Source organism: Salvelinus sp. IW2-2015, linkage group LG8 (genome assembly GCF_002910315.2).
Source record: "Salvelinus sp. IW2-2015 linkage group LG8, ASM291031v2, whole genome shotgun sequence".
NCBI lineage: Eukaryota > Metazoa > Chordata > Actinopteri > Salmoniformes > Salmonidae > Salvelinus > Salvelinus sp. IW2-2015.
In genome coordinates this window covers 3,880,364-3,890,512 of record NC_036848.1, presented here as the reverse complement: position 1 = coordinate 3,890,512, position 10,149 = coordinate 3,880,364, and the positions used below count along the sequence as shown (strand labels likewise).

The 10,149-nt window shown below is 44.7% G+C and overlaps 1 pseudogene; it reads left to right on the top strand.

Moving 5' to 3' along the window:
- Positions 1-368: 368 nt before the first annotated feature.
- Positions 369-9,389, top strand: LOC111967262 (EH domain-containing protein 1-like; annotated as a pseudogene).
- Positions 9,390-10,149: the final 760 nt, after the last annotated feature.

Here is a 10,149-nt window from a genome sequence, read left to right as displayed (position 1 = left end):
CGGCTTCAGAACACAAAAGGACAGGTAAAGTGATGTTTTCCCTCCTTTTAACGGATAGCGTGTGTTTATTATTCAACGTTTAAGATAAATTACGCTCTCAACACCTACAAAAGATAGCTGGCTAGATACATTCATTCTCAAGTTAATGTAGAGGGATTTGTGCTTGGCGGTTGATTGGCTACTAATAATAACTAGCTGGGCGTGTTTGGCTGGTTAGGAAGGAGGGACGATCAACACTTCAAGACCTCGCCTACTTTAGCATCTCTAGCTAATGTTACTCTACTACTGTTGTATGTGATAGAGTTGCGCTAGCTACTTCGCCACCTCTCTCTGTTGTTTTCAGATCGAAAGCGACACTGTTGTGTCAAACCAGCTCCACAGCCCACCATGTTCCGCAGTAGGGACAAAAAAACGCCCGAACCGTTCCAGGATGTTTCGCAAGGGTTGAAAAAACTATATCGGACTAAACTCTTTCCCCTGGAGGACACCTACCAATTCCACGACTTTCACTCACCGTCGCTCGAAGATGCCGACTTCGACAACAAACCCATGGTTCTCTTGGTCGGTCAGTACTCGACCGGGAAAACCACCTTTATTCGGCACCTGATGGAGCAGGACTTTCCCGGTATGAGGATAGGGCCCGAGCCGACGACAGACTCATTCATAGCCGTGATGCACGGTGACCAGGACGGGATGATACCTGGAAACGCCTTGGTTGTCGACCCCAAAAAACCCTTCCGCAAACTCAACGCATTTGGTAATGCGTTCCTCAACAGGTAAATAAATACTCATGCCAAATTCCCAGGCCCTAGGGGAGCCTGTCAGGTGACACCCATGAATTAGGAATTTAATAGGATCTCTATGGTAACGCCTCTCTCAACATTCCATAATACCTCCCTCACAAGCCTCTGCATGTAGGGACTCTTTGAAACAAAACGATCTCTACTGTTCCTCCTGTCATTCCCCTTTATTTCCTCACCACAACATATTGTAGTATCTGTTCCATCCACCATGCCTGTTGTTAACCCACCTGTAAAAGTCACCCTGMCAAATTGAGACATCCCTTTCCCCTTGGCTATTTGAACAGTATAACAATACCTAGCCTAATCTAAACTATAGTCACGTCCTAGTCTGGCAACTGGCAGCATTGTTTAGCCTGTTTAGCCTGCAGCAGCACTGTAAGGTAAATGGAAAATAATGGATTGTGTTTTCAGTAGCCAGGCAAAAGTGTGTTATCTGTCTTCTCCTTAGATGCACACCCCAGGGCAGGCTACAGTTGCCACATCAGTAGTAACAGCTGGCCAACTCTCACCGAGGCTTCTGCCTGCTATGAGGCATTAGGAAATCCTAGTCAAATTGCAGTGCTGGTATGTTCTTTATGGTAGTGTGACAGCATAGTCAGTCAGCATCTAGGCTATGGCTACTCAGGACTCAGCTGGTCTTCTTGTGTGTTGAGTTACTCATTATCATGACACGTCGAAGTGATTCAGCAATCCAGACTGCTCTATGGCGCATTCTGACACCACAGTCAGTTGTTCAACGTGGCATTATGACAGCAATCAATTAGTYTGTCTGTTCTGTGGCTTCAAACACACAATCCTTCAAGGGTGTATTTATTGTAGTGTCCTTTGCTGAAGTAGACCTTCTCTCTAGAGGATATCTCCCCTCTGTGAGAGCTTAGCTGGCACCACAATACACAGCACTCAAACAGATGGTACGAYAAACCTGGCCTGTTCTCTGACTACAGGTTTTAGAGGAAGTCATGTGCTCAACCTGGCAATAGGGGATTTCCTCAACCCCAGATTAGCTGTGGTGCCTCACACACCGCCATATGCTAGCTCAAGACACATGGGTCAACACTGATGCTGGATTAAACTCTTCCTCATCCCTGTTCTAGGGTACTACATTACCCAGGATGCATATGTACAATTGATTTTTGTTGACTCATAGCAGAGAAAGTCAATGAGGGTCAATTGATAATTAGCCTAGCTTAGAGGCTAATTGACCAGATGAACAAGGCATCACAAGGCCCATGAGACAGGCTGTTTCACAACAAGACTGATGACTTTTGTAACCGAGAGGGAGTAGTAAGAGTCAGCGGGATTGGTTTGGGGTTCCGTTTTACTGAACTCAGCCTGTTATTTCAGGACACTGACTGACTGCACATTACTGCATGCAGGCTTCCAGTAACATCTCAAAGGGAAATGTGTTGTAAAGTACGTAGGCCTACTTGTCTTGCACAGAAGTACACTCCACCATGTCCTCATTGCTCATACAATGAATGGCAATGCTGATAGTATTTCTTCACTTTGGGAAGTTGAAGGTCTGCCTGGTGGGGGCTCGGGGTGAGGAGGGGAACAGCGGGATGTGAGTTACTGTTTGAGTGTGTGATGGAGAGGGATTCTGCGGTTAGCCCAATTGTGTGGAAAATGTTAGATAAACGGGAAGGCTTGGACAGAGTGCCGCAGAATGTATGACATACGAAAAGCCGAAGTGGAAAAATGTACGTTTTTGTTATACTTGGCAAATATTCCTGTTGTAATATGATACTACTCTACCACAGGATCCCCCACCCCCCCATATTTCTTTGACTTGTTGTTTGGCGTTAAAGGTTATCTTTCTCCCTCCCTCCAGTTGTAGGATAGCTCTCCTGGGAAAATGTAAGTTAAGAGCTTAGTTCTAGTAGTCTTGTGACCTAATGCCTGTAGCATAATGTCCGGAATATTAGTTCCGAGGGAGCGCTGTCCGGAATATTAGTTCCGAGGGAGCGCTGTCCGGAATATTAGTTCCGAGGGAGCGCTGTCAGCGGCGGGACAGCAGAGTTCTGGTTGAGAAGAAATAGAAATGGTAAAGACATACAATCCCCTTCTTGTTCCTGCTGAGGAAAATGCAATTTTCTGTTTGACCGACCTTGCCTTCTCTCTCCAGATACAAAAGATGTGATTATATCTGTGTGTATCATGTTTGCTCCAGCTTTGTTGAAAAACCTTTATGTTTGGGGTGACTAATGCAAGATGACAACATCATGTGTTGTATGGCTTGGACAGTGAGTCAAGGTTATTCTATGGACAATTGAAGAAACTAGGCAGCATTCAACTCTCACAGAAAACAGTTCTCTCCTTGTTTGAATTGAGCCTTGTTCCACTTCCAGTCAAACCATTCAGTTTCCATTTCCAGCTGTGACAGGTTGACTGGAAGCATAGTTTGGGCCTACATTAATGCCTAGCTTAGTTTCAACGTCCTCACCTCTCTCTGTCTCTCCCTCTCTCTCCTTGCAGATTTATGTGTGCTCAGATGCCCAACCCAGTCCTGGAGAGCATCAGTATCATCGATACCCCTGGAATCTTGTCAGGAGAGAAACAAGAGATAAGCAGAGGTCAGCCATACACAAATAATATATCACCGTTATCTCAATAAATGTGTTAAGCCTGACAGTGTCAACACTCAAAGCGGGTCAGAGGTAACACAGGCCAGTTAAAACTCACCTAAGAGGAGAGAATAGTATCAAATACTTATATTTTCTGTCAAGAGAAGGCATCTAATCCAACTGTCTTGTATGACATTTGGTCCTAGGAAGGGAAGCTGACTAGAACTGAGATGACTGTGAATTTCCCCATAACCCCTATTTTGCACATTCTTCTGATATTGCTCAGCCAATATTTTCATTATTGGCTCATTCTGCTGATTTTAATATTTTGTAAAATCATCTTTTATTGGGTCATTTTTTTCCCCCCTACAAGTGAAAGGTTGAGAGGGAGAGCTGGGCAGGGATCCTAAGAGGGGGGGGGGGGAGACGTGATACTGGAATACCGCATTCCTACCTCAGACGGCTATAATTCCACACACAGGGCTGACTATTGTTCATCAGCAGTATGACAGTGCCTGGGACTGGGTTAGAAGCAACATTGGCATTGTGCGGCGATAGTGGGGAAGGCCTGAACATGGGTAGACTGTAGAGAGTGTGTTAGTTGTCATTGTGGGACACTTGGTAGACTGTCTCCCACACACTCTTTCCCCTGGTCCCCCCCCCCCCAGTCTCCCCCTGCAATGCGTGTGCAGCAGAGCTGGTGCTGATTGTGTGGTCAGCCGCGTAGATGAGATTTTTAGACAGACTGACTGCATTCTTCTCCGATCAGATGACAGCGGCACTAATCAAAACCATCATTCTCGCTTTCTATTTCTTTCTTTTCTTTTTAAAGAGCGCGGCTCGCTGTGCCAGAACTCCCCAGGCTTCTGTTCAGAAAAGCAAAAGCCCTCTCTGTTCCAATTGTTTTTTAGCCTCATCTGTTTCCTGTTGTTTTTTAAATAGGTTAAAGAGATGGAACTGAATACGTTATTTATTTCCATATATCATTTTTATTTTTTGTTGTATTTTACCCCCATTTTCCCCCTCCCAATTTCAATTACAATCTTGTCTCATCGCTGCATCAGCAACGTTTTGAAATACGTTGCATAGTGTCTATAGTTTCAGTATGTAATTGTCAATTATAGGATCATGCTCGTGTCCAACCCTCAGAATACACCACAATCCAAAACCCCAAACCCACTTTCCTCTTTATTTTGTCTCCACCATCTCATCTTTCTCCTCAGTCTCATTTGGGGTTCCTCCTCAACATAATTCTTGCTGATAGACACAGTTCAGACGTGTGTGTGTGTGAATCCACCATAACCCTCCTCCCGTTGCATTTCTCAAGGGTATGACTTGCGGCGGTACTGGAGTGGTTCGCGGAACGCGTGGACCGCATCATCCTCCTGTTTGACGCCCACAAGCTGGACATGGTTCTCTGAGGTGATCCGCGCCCTGAAGAACCACGAGGACAAGATGCGCGTGGTGCTGAACAAGGCTGACCAGATCAACACGCAGCAGCTGATGAGAGTCTACGGCGCCCTCATGTGGTCGCTGGGAAAGATCATTAACACCCCCGAGGTGAATTATTATTATTTTATTCATTTCGACAAATGTGCGTCCCAAATGGCACCCTATTCCCTATATAGTGCACTTATTTTAAACAGGGTCCACATAGGTCTGTCAAATGGCACCCTATTCCCTATATAGTGCACTTATTTTAAACAGGGTCCACATAGGTCTCTCAAATGGCATTCTCTTCCCTATATAGTGCACTACTTTGCCATGGTCAAAATTAGCGCACTATTTTGGGAATAGGGTGCCATTTCAGATGCAGACAATTGAAAATGCATACAGAGTTGCCTTAGTCATCAGACTACAGCACAAACATTAAGGATGTGAAGTGTACCGTCAAGTTTACCGTGAAGTCGACCAACTTATTTCCATTGTGGTCCTGCTGGGGCCGTGCCTGGCTACCCAGACTCCTTGCTACGGCCAAATGCTACCACACGTCCATGGATGTTAGTTTCTTCTCAATGAGTCTGGATCTGAGTACTTATCTATAGCTCTATATCACACACACACAGTACCAGTCAAAAGTTTGGACACACCTAGTCATTCAAGGGTTTTTCTTTATTTTTACTATTTTCTACATTTGTAGAAAATAGTGAAGACATCAAAACTATGAAATAACACATGGAATCATGTAGTAACCAAAAAAACTGTTAAACAAATCAAAATGTATTTTAGATTCTTCAAAGTAGCCACCCTTTGCCTTGATGACAGCTTTGCACACTCTTGGCGTTCTCTCAACCAGCTTCATGAGGTAGTCACCAGGAAGGCTTTTCCAACAGTCTTGAAGGAGTTCCCACATATGCTGAGCACTTGTTGGCTGCTTTTCCTTCACTCTGTGGTCCAACTCATCCCAAACCATCTCAATTGGGTTGAGGTCAGGTGATTGTGGAGGCCAGGTCATCTGATGCAGCACTCCGTCACTCTTTTTCTTGGTCAAATAGCCCTTACAAAGCCTGGAGGTGTGTTTGGTCATTGTCCTGTTGAAAAACAAATGATAGTCCCACTGCAGAATGCTGTGGAAGCCATGCTGGTTAAGTGTGCCTTGAATTCTAAATAAATCACCCTCAGTGTCACTAGCAAAGCCCGCACACACCAGGAGGAGGCTCCATGCTTCACGGTGGGAACCACACATGCGGAAATCATCCGTTCACCTACTCTGCGTCTCACAGAGACACGGTGGTTGGTACCTAAAATCTCAAATTTGGACTCATCAGACCAAAGGACAGATTTCCACCTCTCTAATGTCCATTGCTTGTATTTCTTGGCCCAAGCAAGTCTCTTCTTATTGGTGTCCTTTAGTAGTGGTTTCTTTTCAGCAATTTGACCATGAAGGCCTGATTTCACGCAGTCTCATCTCAACATTAACTGTTCAGAGGTCTGTTACTTGAACTCGGTGACACATTTATTTGGGCTGCAATTTCTGAGGCTGGTAACTCTAATGAACGTATCCTCAGCAGCAGAGGTAACTCTGGGTCTTCTTTTCCTGKGGCGGTCCTCATGAGAGCCAGTTTCATCATAGCGCTTGATGGTTTTTGCGACTGCACTTGAAGAAACTTTTGAAGTTATTGAAATTTTACCGGATTGACTGACCTTCATGTCTTAAAGTAATGATGGACTGTCATTTATCTTATTCGCTTATTTGAGCTGTTGCCATAATATGGACTTGGTCTTTTATCAAATAGGGCTATCTTCTGTATGCCACCCCTACCTTGTCACAACACAACTGATTGGCTCAAACGCATTAAGAAGGAAAGAAATTCCACAAATTAACTTTTAACAAGGCACACATGTTAATTGAAATGCATTCCAGGTGACTACCTCATGAAGCTGGTTGAGAGAATGCCAAGAGTGTGCAAAGGGTGGCTACTTTGAAGAATCTCAAATATAAAATATATTTTGATTTAACACAATTTTTTGGTTACTACATTATTCCATATTTGTTATTTCATTGTTTTGATGTCTTCACTATTATTCTACAATGTAGAAAAACCCTTGAATGAGTAGGTGTGTCCAACTTTTGACTGGTACGGTATATATGTTTGATTTATTTAACTAGGCAAGTCAGTTAAGAACAAATTCTTATTTACAATGACGGCTTACCCCGGTCAAACCCTAACCCGGACGACGCTGGGCCAATTGTGCGCCACCCTATGGGACACCCGATCATGGCCAGTTGTGATGCAGCCTGGAATCAAACCAGGGTGTCTGTAGTGACACCTCTAGCACTGAGATGCAGTGTCTTAGACCGCTGAGCCACAACAACACCACAGAACCAGGGTGTCTGTAGTGACGCTCTAGCACTGAGATGCAGTGTCTTAGACCGCTGAGCCACAAACACCACCACAGAACCAGGGTGTCTGTAGTGACGCCTCTAGCACTGAGATGCAGTGTCTAAGACCGCTGAGCCACAAACACCACCACAGAACCAGGGTGTCTGTAGTGACGCCTCTAGCACTGAGATGCAGTGTCTTAGACCGCTGAGCCACAAACACCACCACAGAACCAGGGTGTCTGTAGTGACGCCTCTAGCACTGAGATGCAGTGTCTTAGACCGCTGCACCACTCAGGAGCCCATATATTTATTTGTCTTTGTCTTTATTGATTTATGTGTATTGTGGTCCTTAGGTGGTCAGGGTGTACATCGGGTCGTTCTGGGCCCAGCCTCTCCTGATCCCTGACAACAGGAAGCTGTTTGAGGCTGAGGAACAGGACTTGTTCCAGGACATCCAGGGGCTGCCCCGGAACGCAGCGATACGGAAACTCAATGACCTCATCAAAAGGGCACGGCTGGCTAAGGTGAGGGGAGGAGTCCAGATGTTTGTAGGAAGGTATGGGGGGAAAAGATAAGGAAGTGGAGGGCACTCAACCAACGGGAGTCGAGGTGCAACATTTATAAAAAATAATATTATTGAAAAGGTGCAGCACTCGCTCACCATTATTAACTYGTTGTTCTATTTAAGCTAAATTAAAAGAATGGGACTAGGAATAAGGGAATATCCAAGAGGGCACTTTAGCAGAGAGGAGCAGCGTTAAAGCTAGTATTTTGTTGTGGGCCAACAGGTAGTTTCTCGAGGATGTTTGAACCCTTGTCCATGTCTACATCCTCAACTAGATGGTTTATTATGGCAGAATATCAGTCTGGTCAATAGCTTGTTTCTAAAGGTTGTGTGAACTTTGAACCTTTGTCCAGGTCCATGCCTATATCATCATCTCTCTGAAGAAGGAGATGCCCAGTGTGTTTGGAAAGGAGAACAAGAAGAAGGAACTGATCGCCAACCTGGGAGAGACGTACCTGAAGATCGAGAGGGAACATCAGATCTCCCCTGGAGACTTCCCTAAACTCAAGAAGATGCAGGTGAGATGGAGACCCTGAATCCATATCTAGTTTAGCCTTTGTTTCCTCAGAGAAATGTTGCTGGAATAGTTTCCGTACACACCAGAGGTTAATCAATGTGACTCTACAAACTGAAGTCTTATCCCGTTCTCTGTATTATGTTGTTGAAGTAATGAAGACCATCCAATGATGAACATATTATTTGTTAATTCTCAGACCTTTAACATAGTATACATCTCCCTTCTCCCTCGTCTCTATAGGAGCTCCTGGCTGGCCACGACTTCTCTAAGTTCCCTACCATGAAGCCCAAGCTACTGGAGGCTGTGGAGGACATGTTGGCCAACGACATCGCTCGCCTCATGACCCTGGTCCGACAGGAGGAAGCCGCCATGCCCAGCCAGGCTGTCCACGGAGGTGCCTTTGAAGGTACCATGTCCGGCCCCTTCGGTCACGGCTACGGAGAGGGTGCCGAGGAAGGCATCGATGAGCTGGAGTGGGTGGTGGCCCGGGACAAACCTTCGTACGATGAGATTTTCTACACGCTGTCACCAATCAATGGTAAAGTGTCGGGCGCGGCAGCYAAGAAGGAGATGATGAAGTCCAAGCTGCCCAACACGGTCCTGGGCAAGATCTGGAAGCTGGCCGACGTGGATAAGGATGGTTACCTAGACGACGAGGAGTTTGCGTTGGCCAATCACCTGATCAGAGTGAAGCTGGAGGGACATGAGCTGCCGGGTAAGCTTCCGGAACACCTGGTGCCACCTTCTAAACGCCACCAGGAGATTGATATGGGAGAGTGATGTGGGGCTGGGAGGAAGGGGGGGAAACGCAATCTGATGAACCTGGGGAGGGCTTGGTTAGGGAGGGMTTGTTTTGCGTTGTGGGGGAAATGTTTCTGAATATTTGCTGAGGGAGGGTTGGAACTGATGAATGGACATTAATGCAACATAATGTGTTGATGCTGCGTGAGGAGATGGAAAACGTGTTAAAGACATTTAAAATATACTGTCCATATGTTGATCCAAAGAAACGTAATGAACTTGTTCTTTTTGGAGAAAAAAGATTATAACTTAGAATTGTTTTATCTATATTTTTGTATTTCGTGTCGGTTTACTATGAGATGTTTTCAAATGCTTCCGTTTTATTTTCTCCAATTAATAAAAATTTAATATTTATCTCAATTAAGTAGTGTATGTTGGAAACTCTTATTTTGAAATGTCTACATGTATAGAATTGAATACATAAGTGCCCCCTGTAGGTGAGAACCGGTCACTGTCAGCTGAGCTGGACGCAAGTGAGGACAGGACTCCACTTATGTATCTGCTTGTCAAATATGTTTTGACCAAGGGTGGAGAGATACAGCTGTAGGCCTACTGATCAACTGACGATACTGACCGAGAAAGAAGGAACTGCGAGAAAGAAGGAAGTGATTGAGATTCTGGAACACATTAATGGTGAACATGTGGAGATCATTTAGAATGCTGGAAGCCCAGTTGAGAAAGTTCCAGAACTTTGACACATATAAAGAGAAACAAACAGAAATTTTGAGTTTAAACTATTGAAGCTTTCAAAAGCAGGTTTTAAACTACTAGACTGGTTTCACCTCAACCCAAGATATTGTTGGCATGTCTAGATGTGCCAGTTTAGCATAATTCAAATTCTCTTATTTCCATATCTTAGAGAGAGAGAGAAACCAAATGTTTACACTTCCACTCAACAAACTAAACTCAGCAAAAAAAAAAGAAATGTCCTTTTTCAGGACACTGTCTTTCAAAGATAATTTGTAAAAATCCAAATAACTTCACAGATCTTTGTAAAGAGTTTGTACACTGTTTCCCATGCTTGAACCATAAACAATTAATGAACATGCACCTGTGGGATGGTCGTTAAGACR